The sequence below is a fragment of the Chiloscyllium plagiosum genome, chromosome 17 (genome assembly GCF_004010195.1).
Source record: "Chiloscyllium plagiosum isolate BGI_BamShark_2017 chromosome 17, ASM401019v2, whole genome shotgun sequence".
Classification (NCBI taxonomy): domain Eukaryota; kingdom Metazoa; phylum Chordata; class Chondrichthyes; order Orectolobiformes; family Hemiscylliidae; genus Chiloscyllium; species Chiloscyllium plagiosum.
In genome coordinates this window covers 13,239,581-13,261,326 of record NC_057726.1, presented here as the reverse complement: position 1 = coordinate 13,261,326, position 21,746 = coordinate 13,239,581, and the positions used below count along the sequence as shown (strand labels likewise).

Below are 21,746 nucleotides of genomic sequence, written 5' to 3'. Positions count from 1 at the left end.
TGTCACTGGGTTATTTAATAAAGTGAGGAAGTACATTCACCTGTTAGGTTAACAACTTACAGAACAACATGGAACTATTTGCCATTCCTTCATTTTCCCAGTAGTGATAAGGGTGGGTGGACAGAAGCAGTTTGAGAACGTGACTTGACCATCATCTTCTCATTAGCAGTTAGGGATGAGCCACAGATATTGGCCTTGCCAGCAATGACAACCAAGATAGAAGTATCTTTCTCTCCTATCACCCTAATTGAAAACTTGTGGACCAACCGGGTATTATAAACAGCATACAGCAGAGTTAGGTTCCTTCTCTACACAAGATTCAATCTTGAAGAATGCCCTGTCTTTCATATGCAAAATGTAAAGGGCAGTAAACCAATATCCTTCATCAATTTGATTTGGATTAATTTGCTAAAAGAGTACTTAATTAAAAGGGCTATTACAAAATTAACAAAAGAAAAGGAGAATTTTACTTTTGCACAAGAGTGTAAAATGGATGATACAGATTCAGCTTTTGTGATTTGTCACACCTAATTCTCTTTTACATTTCCATTCACTGACTGTTTCAGATAATGCAGAGGCATAATGACAGGTTTTCAGTGAGGCCTGATTAGATTGGCAAATCATCTAAAAAAAAAGGATAGTATACTTACTTTTGTAAGCAAATAGATTAATAGCATGTGGATTAATTAAAATATAATTGGGGGGGGGTCTCTAGTTTTCTTTCAAAAAGATTTTTACAATTTCCAATGTGTATGTGTAGGGATGCTGCACAAAGGATGCGTATACAGGTCATGCATGATTTGATTTCTTTGTTGCTGAATACTGTGGTCAATGTCTTTAAATGTGGTTGTCAGGTGTGGTTTGTTGAGAATTTGCTATTTGACCCGAACCTGTGGTCATGGTGGTACATCAGGTATTGGCAGTTAAAACAATGTAGGCACAGCACCATATAATGTTTGGTGTACATTATTATAATGGTGTACATTGTGTAATTGACTTTAGTGGTTTCCAATTATGCTAATTAAATGTTATGGATTTGGACAAGTAAACCAGCAATGACATACTGCAACTTGAATTAGTGAATTGAGTTACATTTGCCAGACTTCATTTAAAATGCAAATAGTTCATATGTTTAAAATACCATGAAGGGCTCAAAATAATTCAAAACATGTTAATAACTTTATACACAGGTCCAAAATATAGCTTTAAGGAGACAATCAGTTTTTTTAAGTCCAGGTAATCAAAATTCAGATGATAATGTCCCTGCACGAATAGAATAGAGTTTGCAGCAATTGCAAAGAGGGAGACAAGTGATATGTCCATTAAAACCATTAACGTCCTCCTCAAAACTCTCTCATCAGAAAGAAAGTGAAGGCTACATTTGCCTATAGTTATGAATAATGGACAATTAATGCCGATGTCCATGCACTTCTCTGATGCACAGTTAGTTGGAGTTTGCTGTGTGCATATTCCATACAACCAACATTGCTAAAACAGATTATCTGCTCATTATAACATTGCTGTTTGTGTGTAAGTTGGCCGCTGTGTTTTATGATTAAAACAATGACTACACTTCAGAAACAATTCATTGACTGTCTAGTCTTTGTCTTATTGCTCAACAATCCTGAGGCAGTGAAAATGCTGTACAAATTAAAGTCTTTCTTTTTATTCCGTTCACTACAGTGACTAGATTTCAAAAGCCATTCATTGGCAATGAAACATTTTGGCATGTCCTGAGCTTTAAGTAGAGGTTCATTCTTTCTTTGGTGTCATATAGTGGGGGAAGGGAAAATTCATATTTCAAGAGAAGTAATTGGACTGATTGCAGACTCAAGGTTTCACAGCCATTTTCAGTGTGAAAAATGGGAGGGAATAAGGAAATTGCTCATTTGAAGGTAAGAATTCATTTGAGCTTTTCAAATCGTGATGTAACACTGAAATGCTCAATAGACAATCATCACCTTAACTTAATCAAGAAAGGAGGACTTTCAATAATAATATGCTTTATTATGTCTCTCAGAAACATTCTGAAACACTTCCCACACAATCAACTATTTTGAACACAGTCATTGCTGTAGCCATTTTGTGCACATGATAACACAAATGCCATTTAATTTTGGAAGCATGTAATTTTGTTAGAATAACACTGTTGTGCACCAAATTTTCCCATGGGATTTTCAGCACCCTTTTAATTCATTACAGCAAACTAGCAAATTAGTCTCATCTTTTATTGGCCTGACAGTGCAACGTTTATTCAGTATTGAATCGATCTGTCAGAATATGCTGTGTACTTCATATCCCATTCCAGATCTTGAACCCTCAAACTGTAACTCAGTGGGAAGAGCATCGCCAAATGAGCAAAATTCACAATACATATCCACTTATCTAATTTTTAAAATAAATTTTGCTTTTTGTGAGTCACTCTTCTGACCTACAACTGATCCGATCCCGCGACCCTGCCTTTCTGGACTTGGTTTGGAAGTGACTGTGGCTTTGCTCAGAGAAAACCCCTAGGCTTTCATTTGCAATATGACTCCGTGGGGAATTAAGAACACAGGCTACATCCTGATGTTCCACAGCAAAGTACTTTGAAGTGCCAAATGAATCCTGATGTCTAATTAGTGTGTTGTAAAATGTCAGATAGCCTCAGGTAGTAGACAAGTGTAACTTAGAGAACTGGAAGCTAGTTTAAGGATTTCATGAAAGAAAACTTTCTCAGGTAGCACATTTCTCCTGAAATTACAAGAAAATGATAATGGAGGAGCCTTTAATGAGATTGGATATGAAGAAATATTTAATTGATTTTCAATATACAGTGGGAAGAAAAATTTGGTATTGATCAAAATTAATTTTTAAAAATACTCACAGGCATGCTTGAGGTGTCCAGTTAACTTTCTGAAGGTTCTGCAATTGGTTTAAAGAAACATTTTATCAAAAATCAATGTAGTTTTGTGATCAACGTAAGCACTGAGAACTGGACTCTGAGTCCTGATAAAGTGCAACAGGGAAGATCATCTTTTCCCTTTGTTGCTTGGTGATTTTCATTAAACCATTAATTCATTGAAACTATGATTAAAATATGCACCTTTAAGGTCTTTAAAAGACATGTTGAAGTGGACATTAGGACATTTGAATATTGTTTGGGAATTCCCTTTCTTGTGAAACATAAAGGAGCTTCCTCCACACCAAACACTGCTTGCTCATCGCTCTCTTGCGTTCTGACATACTCTGTTTCTCAGTAACAAAAGCCTAAATATAAAGCTGCCCTCCTCATGCTCAGGTCCCTTTATGATCTTTGCCTTATGGTCTCTGTACCCACATTAGCCCAATTATCCCCTGGAGTTCCCATTGCTCTGATTCCAGTCTGTCCAAGAGTAGAGATCCTAGCTATTATTTATCGCTCAACTAACATTACTAAGTATGCAATTGCCGCGTTCCTCGTTCTTCTACTCCTGGTTGTTGTACCTTAAGCCAGTCAAGTTCCATATTCTGTAAAACACTCCTTAAACTCCACTTTACCTTCCACTCTTCCTTTAAGGAAAATCTTAAAAGCAACATCATTGTCAAATTAATCGCCTTTTCATACCTCTGTGAGGTGCTTTCGGTTGACTATGTTAAAGCTGTTATACAAATGCTACTTGTCAAATGCTAGTATTGATTAATATCAACAGTCCCAGTCAAACCATCAGTCCAACAACATACCTGAAGTATTCATGCAATGCTTTATGCCGTGAGATATACAAGAATGTCTATGTATATTAAAGCACAAATCTGGATATTTATATGCTGCCATTTGAGGACATGCACTCAATACCTTTTGTAGGGCACTCTTTTGTCCATAGTATATTTTCTTCTATTTATGTTAAATAGGTTAAGATTTCAGCCAAAATTACAGGTGATGAACTCTGCAGGCACAAATACCACTAAAAGTAATTTCTCAGCTGTCATTTCTTAATACAGAATTATTGTTCCATTTGTGTCACAGACAGTCTATCTGTGTTACCTACAATTGCATTTTCAACACAGAAATAGGTCATTGAGTGCAAATGGTCAGTTTTGATGTGAATGCACCACACAAGCTTCCTCCAGCCCTATTCCATCTCAAATGCTTGGACATTTATGTGTCTCTGTCTTTACGAGATATTTACAAAGAACTTAAAAATAGAGTACGATTTATCTGTCAGAGCCTTCCTTTCTGATGAACAGCTCCTATATTATTGTCATTGTTGAACTACTATATAAAGTTTTTGTTCTTGTGAGGTGACATGAAGCGAGATAGTGAAACTTTGCAGCTCAGTAGAAGTGGGGATTAATAGATAATTAAAGATCGACAGTTGTAATAGTAGATATGAACAAAACAATGGCAGAAAAGTACTATCAAAACTGTAACACCAGCGAGAGTTGGTTGCATAAAAATTCCTAAACTTCACCCTCGAGTGCTAAACTGCCAACTGAACCAATTTGATTTAGTCACCTACAGCAGTCTTTAAAGTTGCAAATGACCTGTATAATAACCAGAACATTCCTTAAGTGAATCATTTCAGTTTTTTTTTCCTCTTTCCTCCTTTCTTGGGTTCCACGTGCTATGCACAATCTGTTCTCACAATAGGAACTGTCTACAGTCTGATTAATGCCTTGTCCCCTTGAGGGCCTGGCTGAAATTGAGAATTTGCCAGATGGGGAATTGGTGGGTGTGAACCTGAATCCTATCACTCTGTGGCAGAGTGTGTTTTTTTTGACACGCATCAAATCTGTGGCCTGATTTCTTGCACCAAGTGAAAACAAAAGTCATGTTGATGGCAGTGGGAGACTAGTGCCACCTGTTCACTCAAAAGAAAAGGAGCACTTTGTGACTTCGGTGAAAACTAGCGGATTGGGCAATGGTAAACTGCAGGATGTGGGCTTCCTTTTGGGCTCTTTAAGTACACCAGAGTCTGTTCTGTCACATTGGCATACTGAGACCAAGAGGGAGACACACATATCAATTCATGTTTGAAGAGTTTTGAAAAACAATGATACATGAGACAACATGTTTAAAAATCCGCAGGTTACCTGTACTTGCCGCTGATTGGAATGTGCCTGGGATGCCAGTCCCAGGTAATGATCGTCATAGCTCCCTGTGGACGCACAAAACAGGGGGTATTAGCAGGGAAACTGCTGACGTCACACAAAACTGATCTAGGGTTGCCAACTCTGGTTGGACATATTCCTGGAGGTTCCGTGACATAACCCCGCTCCCCCCCAATCTTTGACTGCCTTTCTGAGTGAGGCAGTTTCATCCCCTATTTACAACAACGTTTTTTACCAAGTGAAAAAAAAACTGATGTGTTCAAAGCCCCTGTGATTTATTTCATGGGTTGCTTGTAACAGTGTCCAGGAGATTAATATCAAAGTCCTGGAGGGTTGGCAACCCTAACTTGTGCATGTTATACCAAAATGGGGATTTTAAAGTCTTGACTAATGATTTCTAAAATCTAGCTGCATATATTAGGAATAAAACCAGTCCTCCTCTCACAGTAAATTATGGCAATTCTCAGCCTTCCATTTTGTTTACGTTCTGTGTGCCTGTACCCTTCAAATTCTGCAATTTTCATGAAGTAAATGTTCATTGGTGCTTTCAATTTATATCTAGTCTTGGGTTCTATGGAGACCTGACCCTATAGATACTAAAAGGGTTTTTCCATTGGCTGGAGAATTTGAGGAGAATAATCTCAGGCTAAGAGAGCAATCATTTAAGAGTGAGCTAAAGAGGCATTTCTCCTCTCAGATGGCTATGAATTTTCACAATTCTTCACCCCAGGTAACTTTAATTGCTCAACCATTCAATCTAGTCAATGCTGAGATTTGGATTCAGGAGAAATCAAGTGATATGGGGATGGACAAGACAAGCCATGAACTATTGAATGATGTTGCAGCTTGAAGAGCTGTATGGCCTATTCTAGCTCTCATGTCCTACTCTTTTACATTCATATTGCCATTGAGTAGTTGAGATTTTCAAAAATTCATTCATGGATGGCAGGTTGTCTATCCTTAATTGCCTTTGTGGAGGTGATGGTGAATTCATGCCGATGATTACATGACCTGGTCTTATCCTTGTTGCTACAGGTGAGGCAGATGGAGCATTCAAGTTGGAGGTTAGATCAAGAAAGTAACTTCCTTTTTGAAAGGTTTTCCCTTGCAATATCTTGCATCTATTTTGATTGTGGCCTTGGTAGAATCATATCTACCTTTAAGTTAGCAATGGTATTAATATTGAAATGTGAGTGAAAAAGAGAGAACAACAAATATGGGTTTGCAACAAGAAAACACTGTTTTAATGCTGATTCATGGCCAGGATGAAGACACGTATAACAACTAAAATCCATACCCTTGATCTCTATCTACTGGCTCCCTAATTGGAAAGTGCATTTGCAATGAACATTGGTTGAGATTTGGGCTTCAGTGGATCACTGCCTTTTCAAAACCTGCTGTTTATATTAACATATTAAAGATTGCCACCAATTACTGAGTAGCCCATATCTCATCTACCAACCTCCAGTTCAAGTTAAGAAGATTGAAGAAAATTGAAACTTCTGCCACTCACAAAAGTAAACTCTAAACTTTTATTCAGACATTGGTTTATGGATTGTAGTGTTGCAAACCTTCCCAGGACATTCAACAGATTTGTAAAACATTTACATTTGAGGCTGTACCTCAGAGAATAAACCTATATTTAGATTTTAACAATCTCTGCAAGGTGCTGTGTTCTATATATAGAAATAAATCAGCAGTGCGACAAATCACCTTTTGTTAACACATGGGACTGAGCACCATCAACTATTTGACTTGGCAAATCTCACCTAACACACGATTGTGCATTTGTCCAACTGCATTATGTTAATATGGAGTTAAGTTCCTGAATTTATGAATCTCACCCTTGAGAACTACTTTCATATGTTCCTCACCAACTAATATTTTCTCAAAATTCTCAAAATGCTCCCAAAATATTTTTCTAGGATTCAGACAATGTGCAAGAATGAAAAGAGAAAAATGGGATTTTACTTGAATGTAGCTTCAGTGTTGATCTTCCAAAAAACAACTCAGTCAAGAGATAGTCCAGTATATACTGAATTGGATGATGGTTTTTTTAAAATCAATTTGAAACATTTCTGCTTTTCGTGATCCTCAAGTCTAATCTGTTTTCCCTTGTTGGTGTTGGAGGTGTGAGCAATAAAAGCAACATGAATATAAAGTGAAATGATGGTGATACCAGATTACTTCTCAAGTATAGACTTCAATTTGTAAACACAAAACCAGATATAAAAATAACTATTGAATAAATCATTGCATGATTCAAATCAGATAAGAGGAATGCTGGTATTTAAAGTGTTTTTGAGAAACTAGAAATCCATTTGACCTTTTAGTCCTTTGTTGTCACAAATACATTGCTAAACTTAAAACTGTTAATTCTGGCTGATCATGCAATGCTTGACCAACTCATCATGTTAGGCTTCTTCTTTAAAAGAGAAAATTGCTTGATTGACAAATGGGACTGGACTAATTTAGGACATCTGGTCAGCATGGATGAGTTGGACCAAAGGATCTGTTTCTGTGCTATGCGACTCTATGACTGGATTGAAAGTCCATATGAAGTTGACTCTATGTGACCTGACCCAAAATAGAAAATGTAGCAGAGAGCAGTGAAGTGAATCAGACATTTATGGGATGAGCCTATTGGATTTTATGCAGGAGGACAAAGAATGAAGACCCTCAGGCATCGTGCAGTGAAATGGAATGATGGTTTATTTCATCTGAAGTTGGGATGCTGAAATGGACTGAGAAATAAGAATGACTAATCTTGGACAGCAGATTGTCTGTGGTCTTTGTCACAAGTTCAATACTCCTGTCATTGGTTCTACCCCTCGGTGTCTCATATTGAAACTAAATTGTTGGTGACCTTGAAGTATCATTTGACTGTAAGTGTAACATCTGACTGAAGTTCTTCTCCAAAGAAAAGACTGGTTATCACTACTTCTACAACTTTGCCAATCTCTGCTCCGACCTTAACCACTGCCATATTTATCCATGTCTTTGTCACTTACAGACATGACTGTTTGAATGGTCTCATAGCTGCCTTCCTTTCTTTCACCCTCCATACACTTCAGTTCTTCCTAAATTCGGTTTTCTAGACTTACACATTCTATTCACACATCATCTATTCCTCATTGATTTACATCAGATGCCTGTTCCTGAATGCCTTTTAGAAGTCTTGAATTCTCTTCCTCATGATCAACTTTCTTAATGACCTCAACCCTCTGTAACAGCTTGCAGTTTCACAACTCTTCGAGGGGTCTGTGTTCCTCCAACTCTAGTTTCAAGTCCATTCCTCACTTCAGATTTCCCGTCATCAACAGTCTCGCTGTTAGCTGTTTAATTGCTAAAGTGTAGAATTCCTTCCTTAAACGTCTCCCTTTCATCAGCTTGCACTTCTCCTTTATGACCTTCTCTAAAATCCTACTCCTTACCCAGTATGGCTCATACATGAACCCAGTACCAAAACAAGTGATTAACTCTTAGAGTCATAGAGATGTACAGCATGGAAACAGACCCTTTGGTCCAACCCGTCCATGCCGACCAGATATCCTAACCCAATCTAGTCCCACTCTTATCCGGCCCATGAAATAGTCTAGCATGCTGCTCGATTTCAAGGGCAATTTGGAACGGGCAACAAATGCTGTCCTCACCAGCAAGGACCACATCCCAAAAAAGAATAAAGAGAGACAGTTTTAGTCACCTATCCCAATATTTCCTTGTGTGGAACTCAGTAAACTTTGTTTCTATTTATGCTTCTGTGAGAAATTTTGGGATGCCTTCCTGCATTTTATTTAAAAGCACAATATGATGATTTTTCTGATGAAATGAACTGATTCCTATAAAACATTGCCTTCTGAAATAGGTCAGATTGGCGGAGAAGTTGGACAGCAGAGCAATGGCCACTTGTTAGTTCCCTGCTTGATATTCAGCTCAGTAAAAGTTATAGTAACTCCACACTGGATGGGGAACATAATAAAAAATAACTTGCATTTATGTCATAACTCAGGATATCCCAAGAAAAGTTTTGGCAAATAAAATAATTTTAAAGGGTTAAACTGTCAACTTGCACGCAACAAATGACCAGGTAAACTGTTGTTGGATATATAAGGAGAGTACACGCCTCTCTTCTTTGAAGAATCTCACATTCACAGTGAACAGGCACAGCTTTATTTAATACTTCAACTGAAAGGCAGCATCCCTGACGGTGTTGCACTCCACTAGAATGGGATTCAGACTCATGTGTCAGATGTCATATACTTTTCACTGTCCCATGGAATTCTCACTGTAGCGATCATACTCAAAACTGCATTGAACTAACTTAGGCTAAATTCTGAAGTATGGGTTTTTGAACCTAGGGCAGAAAGACCTCTCGTTTTCATTGTAAGTGCTGCTGGACAGCATTTTCAGGTGGTTTTGCAGATCACATGTTGCATGCTTCTTGCAACTACACACATTTAAGCCTGCCATTGAAGTCAGCCAATTGTGGCGACTTTATTTTGCTTGATAGAATAGGTAAAGGATGTGACTATGAGGAACCATTTACACACCAGGAAATTGCCTTAAGACTACTCATGGATTACCTGATTGAACATGAGTGAAAATCCTTTAAGAGATATACCCCCGACAAGGAAATGTTAGCATTAATCCTGCTTTAATTCTGCCTATGTTTGGGGCACAGTAGCATTGTTCCTACCTCTGAGACAGGATGTCTAGGTTCAAACACACATGCTCCAGAAGTTTGTAAGAACATCTCTGAACAGGTTAAATTCAGATTAAGGGCTATATTGTGATGTTCCTGACTAAACTGCCTGGAGACTTTTGGCAATTTTGAAGGACCGTATCAAGAATTGATAGGACTTCCGACCAATGGCCAACTCATTTGTAATATGCAGCTAGGAAAAAGGGTTTAATTTCCAGCAGCAGAAATTATGGTGAAGTCAGCCTCAGCTGCAAGTAATGGAATTCCAAAGTATTGTTCAACAATAATGTTTATAGAAAGCTAGGAAAGAAAGACAGGAAATATATGTTTGTCCACCATGAATACAATATCACATATTAGTCCTAATTTAAACTCAGTTATTGGTGCAGGGAATGGGGAGGAAATGGCAAGAAGGAGGCACCATGGGCCGGCCTGGATTAGATGACATGGTCATTAAGGTTTGTGAATAGGGTCATGATGCTATTGGAAAAGGAAAGAGGTGTATATGGACCCAACCACACTTAATTCTTGTACTCTGAAGAACAATGCTTAGCTTTTATTTCATTCATTCATGGGATCTGGGCATCCCTGGCTTGTATTTTTTGCCCATGGGCAGCTTATCACATTGCTGTGTGTCTGGAGTCACATTTACACCAGACCAGGCATGGAAGACAGATTGGCAAGGCGAAAGTGGATACTGAAGGTGCTGGAGAAGAGAGTCAAGACTTGAGTGGTACTGGAAAAGCACAGCAGGTCAGTAAGCATGGTGGTAAAAACAATGACTGCAGATGCTAGAAACCATATTCTGGATTAGTGGTGCTGGAAGAGCACAGCAGTTCAGGTAGCATCCAAGGAGCTTCGAAATCGACGTTTCGGGCAAAAGCCCTTCATCAGGAATGGAAGACAGATCAGGCAGGTCAGGCAGCATCCCAGGAGCAGGAAAATCAATGTTTTGGGCAAAAACCCTTCATCAGGAATGGAAGACAGATTTCCTTCTCTAACCGTTCAGAGAATACCTCTGGAACACCCTGACCAACCAACCCAACCACCCCGTGGCTCAACACTTCAACTCCCCCTCCCACTCCACCAAGGACATGCAGGTCCTTGGACTCCTCCATCGCCAGACCATAGCAACACGACGGCTGGAGGAAGAGCACCTCATCTTACGCCTAGGAACCCTCCAACCACAAGGGATGAACTCAGATTTCTCCAGTTTCCTCATTTCTCCTCCCCCCACCTTGTCTCAGTCAAATCCCTCGAACTCCGCACCACCTTCCTAACCTGCAATCTTCTTCCTGACCTTTCCGCCCCCACCCCCACTCCGGCCTATCACCCTCACCTTGACTTCCTTCCAATGCCCCTCCCCCAAGTCCCTCCTCCCTACCTTTTATCTTAGCCTGCTGGACACACTTTCCTCATTCCTGAAGAAGGGCTTATGCCCGAAACGTCGATTCTCCTGTTCCTAGGATGCTGCCGGACCTGCTGCGCTTTTCCAACAACACATTTTCAGCCCTGTCTTTTCTCCATCATACTTACGCTTTGTTCACAACCAACATGAACGTGAAATTTCTGATCCTGTCCTGATATGCCTACTAAGTATAATTGGGAATTAATTTGAAGTGGTTATTGGGAATCCTCAATAGATTTTAGCAGTACACATTTTGTGATTTATGATTGATTAATGTATTGTCACATGTAACCAAGTACATTGAAAAGCATTGTTTACGAGCAGTACAGGCAAATCATAGTAGGCAAGGATGTACAGATCAAGGAGGCTTAGACAGAGGCACACAGGTTACATTGCACAGGGCATGCGCTAGATAGGTTTTAATAATGTGCATTGTGACATTTCATGGAACATTTCTGCAGTATTTCATTTTTTGCTCTTTCCCCGGGATCTGAATTTAATCCCTATGTTTATAAAATAAAAACAAAAACAGGTTCTGACAGGACCTGATATGTTAACTCTGCTTTCTCTCTATAGATGCTACCAGACCTGTTGAGTTTCCCTAGCTATTTCTGCAGCAGATTTCCAGCATCTGCAGTTCTTTGTTTTGTGCCTATGTTTGTGATCCCCTCCTTAGGTGGGCTGGTCTACATTCTATATTTGCTTATGGATATTCTTAATGCTGGTCCTGTCCCGTCCATCAAAAGCATTGTTGATTATTATTGTTCATTAGGTGAGTGCAAAATCCTATCAGTGACTTAACTCTCTTCACTGTGAGCAGGAACACCTGAGTGCTGATGCTAGTCAAGCCTGGGGTTAGGAACTTGTTAGTTATTCAGCAGTCTATCACTACATTCCCACATCATTTTCTCTGAATGTGGACTCTTCTGATGCTTTCAAATTAATTCATCAATAATGATTGAACAATCTAACTACTGGAATAAAATAAGTACTCACCCTTAGACATCAAACACACTTTGCAGAATAGAATTGCAACAAAGATGATCATTGTTCACAACTGGGATGAGTAATTACAGCAAAACAAAATTATTGCAGATGTGTTTCAGAATCTTGCCTGAGGCCATCTTGCTGATGTCTGTATATACTTGGCTGCATTGAGTTTGTTGATTAATGATTCAGATTTTAAAAATCAAGTGTAAGTGCCTAGCGGCAATTAAGTTAATTTAAAGCCAATCCAAATTTAAAATGCATTATTTATGGTACTGGCTTCACTCTAAAGCTTGTATCCAAACCCGAAACCAAATCTATTGCAATGTTGATTTAAAGGCAGAAGGACAGGCATTTATAAAGCACCTTTCATGACTTCAGGACATCTCAAAGCATTTTGAAATCAGAGAAGAAATTTTATTAATGAAGTCACTGTTGGAGACACAGCAGCCAATTTCGGTCTAGTAGTCACCCAGTAACAGCAATGTGATGATAACTGAGTATTCTGTTTTGGTGATGTTTATTTGGGAATAAATATTGACCAAAACATTAACGATAAAGCCCCTGCTTTTGCTTCAAAATAGTGCCATGGGATCTTGTATTCAACCAAGAGAAGACAAAGGGATCAGTTTCATGTTTCACTCCAGACACCCCGTCCAATAATGCAGCACTACTTCAGCACTTCACTCAGTGTCAGTCGAGATTTTTATGCTCGCTCACAATGTGTACCCACTTCATAAGATACTTTCTTCTGACGCAAAGGTAAGAGTGCAGTTCTACAGAGCTTTTGATGAAAAATTAAGAACAGACATAGTGACGAAGAAAGCACTTCCACTTTTTTTTGGTTTGGAAGCAAAGTACAAGGAGAAAATCCTGACTCTGTGTGGTAAGTGTGCAGGAAGTGATAAATCTGTCAGAATTATGTACAATGGTCTAATGGTCAGCTTCCTTGGGACATGGATTTCAATTCAGCTCAGTCTATTCAGATGAAAGCTTCCTCCTTCTGCCAGCAGTCAAGACTTCACATGAATTAGTTTAGATGCTTTAAACTAATGGGTGTAAACCTGATCTTAATTAAGCAAAACAAGTGCTAGCTTCACTGTATGATTGCAAATGTATGCAAGTGTGTGCAAATTCGGTTGTTTTGGGAAATTAGATGCATTTATGAGATTGGTCATTTAATATCATTAGGGAAACTTACTTTGTGTTTGGCCTGAACCAAATTTAAGCCAGTGAATTGAAAAACCACCAATATTATTCAAGACAGAAGAGAGACAGAAAGCTGGAAACAATGCACCAGTTAGTCCATCATTTGCCATTGGGAAAAATATTAGAAGGACATTTAGGAAAATCACATTAGAATCAGGCTGAGTCAAAACATTTTTGTGAAAGGGAAATTGTGTTTGTTAAACTTGTTAGACTTTTTTGAGGATGGAAGGAGCAAGGTGAATAAAAGGGCACCAGTGGACGTGATGTGAACTAAAAGCAGAAAATGATGGACAAACTTAGCAGGAGGCAGACATATAGTTCATGTTCTGAGTCCAATATGATTCTTCTTCAGAACAGTGGATTTGGCACATCTGGATTTCCAAAGGCATTCCAAAACATGCCATATAAAAGGTTACTGCACAGGATAAGAACTCATTGTGTTGTGGATGAAATCAAGGCTTGAATAAAGGATTGGCCAACAAACAGAATCATAGAGTCATTCAGCATGGAAACAGACCCTTCTGTCCAACTTGTCCATGCTGACCATATTTCTCAAACCAAACTAGTCCGGCTCTCCTGCTTTCCCTTCAAGTCTTTCCTATTCATGTACCTGTCCAAATGTATTTTAATTATTATAATTATACCTGCATCTATCACTTCCTCTGGCAGTTCACTCCATATGTGAACCACTGTCTGTGCAAAAAAAAGCCTTTACCCATTTTCAAAAAAAGTCTAGGCCTCTTCTTCCTTCCAAACTGCATAAACTAACACTTTCCATCTACCACTTCTTTTCCCATTCCCCTAGCCTGGCAAGTCCGTCTTCAGCCTTCCTGCTTCCTCAACACTCCTGTCCTTCCACTTATCTTTGTGTCATCTGCAAACTTAGCAACAACGCCCTCAGTTCCTTCATCTAGATTGTTCATGTATAATGTATAAGTTGTGGTCCTAACCTTGACCCTTGTGGAACTCCACAAGTCATTGGCTGCCATTCTGAAGAAAACTCCTTTATACCTACATTCTGCTTTCTCTCAGTCAGTCAATCATCAGCCTGCTGGTAATTTGCTCCTGAAACCTGGGCTCTTGCCTTATTCGGCAGTCTGCTGTGAGGCACCTAGTCAAAGGCTTTCTGGAAATTCAAATCCACTTGCTCTCCTTTGTCTAACTTTCTCATTACCTCCCCACAGAATTCTAACAGAAATGTCAGGCATGATCTCCCCTTGATGGAGTTGTGCTGACTCTTATTTTAGCATTCACTTCCAAGTACTCTGCAAACTCATCTTTAATAATGGACTCTAAAATCTTATGAATGACTATTGTCAGGCTAAATTTCCTGTCTTCTGCCTCCCTCACTTCTTCAAAAGGGGTGTTACAGTAGCTATCCTCCAGTCCTCTGGCACCCTCCCAACTCCATTGGTTCCTGAATGATCACCACCAATGCTGCCACTGATCAAGTGCTGTCCTTCTCTCCTTGCTGTCAAAGTCCCTCCACACTCTGTCATAGCCCCCAGTCGGTAAATCCCTCCCATCCTCACTCCCTTATGGCCTTGGATCCAGAGATGATATTTGACCTTGAGTAGGTGTTGTCCTGACACCAGCACCCCCATATGCTCACTGATGCTGCCATTCAAAAGAATTACTGGCCTCTGATTGACCAGGATTATTGAAACATAGAAAATAGGAACAGGAACAGGCCATTTGAGCTTGCTCTGCCATTCAGTATAATCATGGATGATGGTCCAACTCAGTCACCTGCTCTTACCCTCTCCCCACACTCTTTTATCCCTTTACTCCAAAGAACATTTCCTTCTTGAAAACATTCAATATTTTGGCCTCAACCACTTTCTGTAGCAGAGAATTCCACAGGCTTGCCACTCTCTGGGTGAAAACATTCCTCCTCATCTCAGTTCTAAATAGCCTGTCCATATCTTTAAACTGGTTCTGGGCTCAGCAGTCCTCAGGCAAATCCTTCTTGCATTTACCTCGTCTAGCCCTGTTAGAATTTCCAAGGTGAGATTCCCCTGTCATCCTTCTAAACTCCAGGGAATATAGTCCTGAAAAATCCAGTCTCTCATCAGTTGTCCTTGGTTCTGGGAAAGGCCTTCCACCCTCCAATCAGCTACCAGAGCAGCACTCAGTATGCAGGCATTTCCGAAAATAGCCAATGTGGGTCTCCTCTCCCTGGCTCGCTAGCTGGTGACCGAGCACCACTTTGTCTCCAAAAAGTGCTGCCTGATGTAACATGTCATGGGGGTTATTAGATCCTGGAGCCACTATTCAGAAATAAAGGGTCACCCATTTAAGACAGATATTAAGAGGAATGCCTTGTTGGGAGCAGAAATTATTGGAGATGGGCAGGACTACAGAGTTGAGGTTAAAATTAGATCAGCCACAAAGTCATTAAATGGCTGAAACAGGCTCAGAGGGCTGAATGGCCTCCCCTTGTTTCTCATTCTCCTGTTTGTAAGTCTCAGAGGATTGTCAATCTTTGGAATTCTCTCTCACTGGCAGCAGTCGAGCCTGTGTTACTGAATATATTCAAGGCTGAGTTTTGATTGACAAGCAAGTCAAAGGTTATCGGAGTACAGGCAGGGAAGTGGGGTTCAGAGCACAGTCAGATCAATCGTGATCTTCTTGATAGACAGAGCTGGCTTGATGGGCAAAATGGCCTGCTGCTGCTCCTATTTTTTATGATCTGTGAGTGATAGATGTGGCAGAGGGAACTAAAAATGAGAAAACTGGCACTCAGAGCTTTGAACTTGACACGCATACAAATTGAAAGTGAAAATATGTCGATGTTAAAATTCTACACCTCATACTATGAGCCACAGTTAGGTATGGTGACCTATATTGTTGGTTTAAAATGAGTTAAATTTGCTTTTGCATCTCTGAAGATCTGAAACTTGGAATAGAGAGCTTCTTGGAAAACACCCATATCCATCAGCCATTTCAGATCTGCTGAAGCTAAATTCTGAACCTGAAGACAAGTCACATCTGGCTTGAAACGTTAACTCTGTTTCTCTTCTCCACAGAAGCTGCCTGACCTGCTCAGTTCCTCCAGCACTTTCTGATCATAGTTCAACATCCACAGTATTTTACTTTTGTGTTTTTCTTAAACTGAACTTCAAGCCAAACATTTGTATACAAATACCGTAATCTATGTCTTCCAGTCTATGGCTGTTTCCAGCTCAAATTAGATGTAGGTGACACAATTAGATGGACTATCTTAAATAAAATATTGCAACTCCCCAAGGATGTTTCAGTGACAAATTTAAAACAGACAGCAAGTAAATATAGGATTATCTCTACGTAGCTGTGGTGTTCATGATTTGTAGATGCCGGTGTTGGACTGGGGTGTACAAAGTTAAAAATCACACAACACCAGGTTATAGTCCAACAGGTTTAATTGGAAGCACACTAGCTTTCGGAGCGACGCTCCTTCATCAAGTGATTGTCTGATCACAATCAGACAATCACTTGATGAAGGAGCGTCGCTCCGGAAGCTAGTGTGCTTCCAATTAAACCTGTTGGACTATAACCTGGTGTTGTGTGATTTTTAGCTGTGGTGTTTGCATTAATCACAAACCCAAGTTCTGATAGCTGACCCTTGGGTTTTGTAGACAAAGTTTATTTCCTTTTCAGAGTTTGCTTATTTGAAATAAAGTTACAGAATCCCTACAGTGTGGAAGCAGCCATCTGGCCAATCGAGTTGCCCCCCCACCCTTGGAAGAGCATCCCATGCAGACCCTCCCCTACCCTATCCCTGTAACTTTGCATTTCCCATGGCTAATCCATCAAGCCTGCACATCCCTATGCACTATGGACAATTTAGCATGGTCAATCCACCTAACCTCCACATCTTTGGACTGTGGGAGGAAGCAAGAATACCAGGAGGAAACCCTCACGGCTACAAGGTGAATGTACAAACTCTGCACAGATAGCCACCTAAGACCACAATCAAACTCGGGTCCCTGGTATTGTGAGGCAGCAGTGCTAACCACTGTGCCACTGCGCAGTCCCAAATTATCCTGGCTAAGATTGTAACTTAAAATGTGCAATGATTGGGAAGACACAGAATATTGCAAAACATTACTTCTGAGTGACTATTAAGAGTAAGCTTGAGGTTAGAAGGAAAAATCACCTAACAAAATTGGCATGGTGGACCTCAAAGAATATGAGGGCTGTTAATCAGGTCCAATCAGGGAGCACAGACTAACAGATAAGTACAGAAGTGTCAGACATCCTGTTGACTCTGAGAGCTGGCTCTGAGGGAGTTGGATCCGTGGCAAGGTCCCGCCACGTGTAAATAAAGGGTGACTTGGTGATGGAATACCAGCCTCTATGGAGTTATTTAGTTATAGATTGTCAATATGTCTGAGGTGTGAATTCAATTTTTTTTTAGTTATTAGTTATGAGCACTCTATCCTCACCACTGAATAGCAAAAATCACTCAATTGTCAGACAGTCCTAAGCCAGTGACTGAATTGACCTCAGCATGTCAATGAAATTAATACTGCAGTATAATTGTTTCAAAGAGCACAAAGAGCTGGATTTGATCCTTTCCCATACTATATCTTTTATTTAGTGCTTAATGAAAATTTAAGCAAGTATTTAAAATGAATAGCTTTATTGAGTCTCTATTCCTTTTGAATGACGTGTGGATAAAGTGAGAGGGGAGAGACCTTGAAAGCACCGAATAGACTGTCTTGTCTCACTGGCCAAAGGAAAAATGAACAGTGTTCCATTTTAGTTATTATGGCAACTACAGGATACAGCTTTTCTTCAACCAACACACACTGCTGCATGCCTTCTTGGGCACAATGAGAGGTACAGGCCAAAGTACAAACAACATAATTAATTTGCCCTGTTTTCCACCCGTACCCTCTTCACCTCCCCTTCCATAAATGGAACGAGGATCCTATAAAATCCGAAGCACGGAAAAAGCTATTAATCTGGAATAATTGTATATCTCAAGATGCGGTGTTTAAAGTCATGTCATGAACTTTCAAAAAGCAATGAGGAATTCCAACAATTTACTCCCTAATAGCTTGGAAATGTTTTCATTTTTTCAACAAGATAAGCACATTGAAGATTTAAATGAATAAGCAGAGCTGAGGATTGGCTCCGGTATTAGCTCTACGGCATGTTTTTGTGATATTTAATATTTTTCCTGTCTCTGAAAAGTGACTATATTTTTTTCCTTTTTAAAAAATAAATGTATTTGGAAGGATTTACCTCTGAGCAGACCTGTGTAAAGTAGTAAAGGCTCTTAGTGAATTAGCTGAAAGCTTCATGACTTGAAGCCAACAGTAATAATCATCTTTGATTTCTCCAGGGCCGAAATGACATCATGGTGCTTGAAAAGCACAAGCTTATGTCCGCAGTTACAGTTTTAAAAGAAAAAAAATAGGCTCAACCAACTCAGAAGGTGAAAGATTCAGAAAGGACAAATTCAACCACACTGATGACTGCAGCTTTGCACAATTTCTGTGCAAATAATTATTCTTGTATCAGCTCAGTTTACTAATGATGCAGGTGATCATACATTTAGTATGAGGAAAAATCGAACAAATAGTTTCAATAAACTTTTGTTGTTCACTGTAATGTGCTTTTGGATTGAACGTTGCTCAAGGTTACTATTCAGAGAGGACTGAGGTAGGGGAGACCCTGATTAAGGTCTGCCTAATTATGAGGGACGTTGATAGGGTAGACAGGAAGAACTTTTTTCTCCATAGTACATAGGTCATAACAAGGGGCATACATTTAAGGCAAGGAACTGGAGATTTGGAAGGGATTTAAAGAGGGATGTTTTCACCCAGAGGCTGGTGGGTATCTAGAACTCTGCATGAAAAGGTGTTGCAGGTGGAAAGCATTACAACATTTAAAACATATTTAGCTGAACATGTAAAATGCTATAGCATGCAAGGATATATGCCAAGTGTTGGGAAATAGGGTTAGAGTAGATAGGTGCTTGACAGGACACGATGGACCCCTTTCCATGCTATTATTAGATTAGGTTAGCTTTCCTACAGTGTGGAAACAGGCCCTTTGGCCCAACAAGTCCACACTGACCCTCCGAACAGCAACCCACCCAGATCCATTCCCCTACATTTACCCCAGACTAATGCACCTAACACTACGGGCAATTTAGCATGGCCAATTGCCATGCAACTAAATTGACCTATACTGCACCTCTTTGGACTGTGGGAGGAAACCCACGCAGACACGGGGAGAATGTGCAAACTCCACACAGGCAGTTGCCCGAGATGGGAATTGAACCCTGGTCCCTGGTGCTGTAAGGCAGCAGTGCTAACCACTGAGTCACCGTGCCGCCCGCGAAAGCTGTTGGGGTGAGAGGATTGAGCACTCCATCTCTGGGTGGTTTCGAACCACCAACCGAACGCACTGACCAAATGCACCACAGAGACTAATATTATGTAAAAGTTAGGGGTGGTATGGTAGCTCAGTGGTTAGCACTGCCACCTCACAGCGCTGGGAATCCAGGTTCAATTCCAACCTTGGGCAACTGTCTGGGTGGAGTTTGCACATTCCCCCTGTTTCTGTGTGTACTTCCTCTGAGTGCTCTGGTTTCCTCCCACAGTCCAAAGATGTGCAGGTGAGGGTGGAATGGCCATGCTAAATTGCCCATAGTGTTCAGGGATGTGTTCGTTATGTGCATTAGTCAGGGGTAAACATAGAGTAATAGGGTAGCAGAATAGGTCTGGGTGGGTTACTCTTTGGAGGGTTATTGTGGACTTGTTGGGTCAAAAGGCCTGTTTCCACACTGTAGGGATTCTGTGGTTCTGCACACCCAGGTTTGGGGTGACAGTGATGTTTCTCCTGATCATCTATTGGTATCCCTCAACCAACATTACTAACTTATATTATTCAGTGAGGATCACCTTGGACATTGCTGTTATTTAGTTGGCTACCATTGCAGCAATGAACACCATTAAATAAAGTTATTCATTGGTTAGAATGCACTTTCAGGAATTTTGTGTTCATAAAAGTTGCTGAATAAATACAAGTTCTTTTTCTCCTTCAAGGGTATTTGAATGTATTGGAACCTCTTCTAGATAAAAAGGACTGCTTGTGACTCACTGAATAAATCCCCACTTAGCATTCCCCCACACATGAAGGGGTTTTGGTTAATGACAGTTAGCAATATAAGAGGCAGAGCCATTATTTCTGATAATGTCATTTCCGAAGCCTGACTGAATTGGAACTTCCAACAGTCCATCTTTCAATTTTAATAAAGCAGAATATATCTCCAAATCAGATTTGTTGCAGCCATTCCAAAACCTTCCACTTAGTTCAACACCACTCAAGTACATGATGAGATTCCGGTGAATTCCAGCTATCACTGAAAAGCTAACGTAAAATTGCTGGGGAGGTCTCGACCTTGTCTGATAATGGGAATAAAAATCAGGAGAATTGCTTAGAATGTACTGCGCAGCCACAATATATTGTTCCCAAATGGTCTGTGCCAAAGTTTATGCTTGGGTCTTCTCCCAGTTTGTTACATCTAACTGCATTTGCATTGAAGGATTATAGGCTTCTGTCTAGAATGAAAGTTATAGCTGAAACATGCTGCCAATTTGTTATCATTCAAAGTGAGTGTGCAAGTCATACCAACAAGAAATGAACCATTCAATAGTTATTTTTTAATTGAAGTAGTAAAAAGTTTAACCCATTCAGGGTTAACCCATTCTGAAACTCAAGATGGTGGCAGAGTAAGACACTCCAGCTGGAGCTCCTCTGTTTGTCAGTTCCTTTTCCTTTTTTTTCCTTTTTTACCTTCTATGCTGCAGTTTTTCTTCCTCCATGCCCAGTAACTTTTAGCTTCTTAAACTAGTTGAAACTTTATTGCTGGAACAGCACAGCAGGTCAGGCAGCATCCAGGGAACAGGAGATTCGACGTTTCGGGCACAGGCCCTTCTTCAGGAATGAGCAGAGAGTGTTCAGCAGGAGAAGATAAAAGGTAGGGAGGAGGGACTTGGAGGAGGGGCGTTGGAAATGTGATAGGTGGAAAGAGGTCAAGGTGAGGGTGATAGGTCGGAGTAGGATGGAGGCGGAGAGGTCAACAAGAAGACTGCAGGTCAGGAAGGCGGAGCCGGGCTGGAGGGATTCGGCTGAGACAAGGTGGGGGGAGGGGGGATGAAGAAACTGGTGAAGTCCAAGTTCATCCCCTGTGGTTGGAGGGTTCCCAGTCGGAAGATAAGACGCTCCTCCTCCGACCGTCACGTTGTTGTGGTTTGGCGGTGGATGAGTCCAATGACCTGCATATCCTCGGTGGAGTGGGAGGGGGAGTTGAAATGCTGTGCCACAGGGTGGTTGGGTTGGTTCGTCCGGATGGCCCAGAGGTGCTCTCTG

The 21,746-nt window shown here is 40.3% G+C and overlaps 1 protein-coding gene and 1 long non-coding RNA gene across 8 annotated transcripts in view; one reads left to right on the top strand and one right to left on the bottom strand.

The window, feature by feature from the left end:
• The window catches only part of mafa (v-maf avian musculoaponeurotic fibrosarcoma oncogene homolog a (paralog a)), a 355,825-nt gene that overhangs the window by 275,844 nt on the left and 58,235 nt on the right, over positions 1–21,746 (bottom strand). For 2 of the 5 annotated variants that reach the window (XR_006314071.1, XR_006314073.1), the window contains one exon: positions 5,053–5,117. The exons of 2 other annotated variants lie outside the window; for them this stretch is intronic. The gene's annotated coding sequence lies outside the window, so the exon portion shown is untranslated. Of the gene's footprint in view, positions 1–2,866; positions 2,905–5,052; positions 5,118–21,746 lie in introns of all 5 variants that reach the window. One more of the 5 variants, XR_006314072.1, reaches the window with a different exon arrangement.
• Positions 1–21,746, top strand: part of LOC122558227 — a 142,474-nt gene that overhangs the window by 67,878 nt on the left and 52,850 nt on the right. The gene's annotated exons all lie outside the window — the stretch shown is intronic.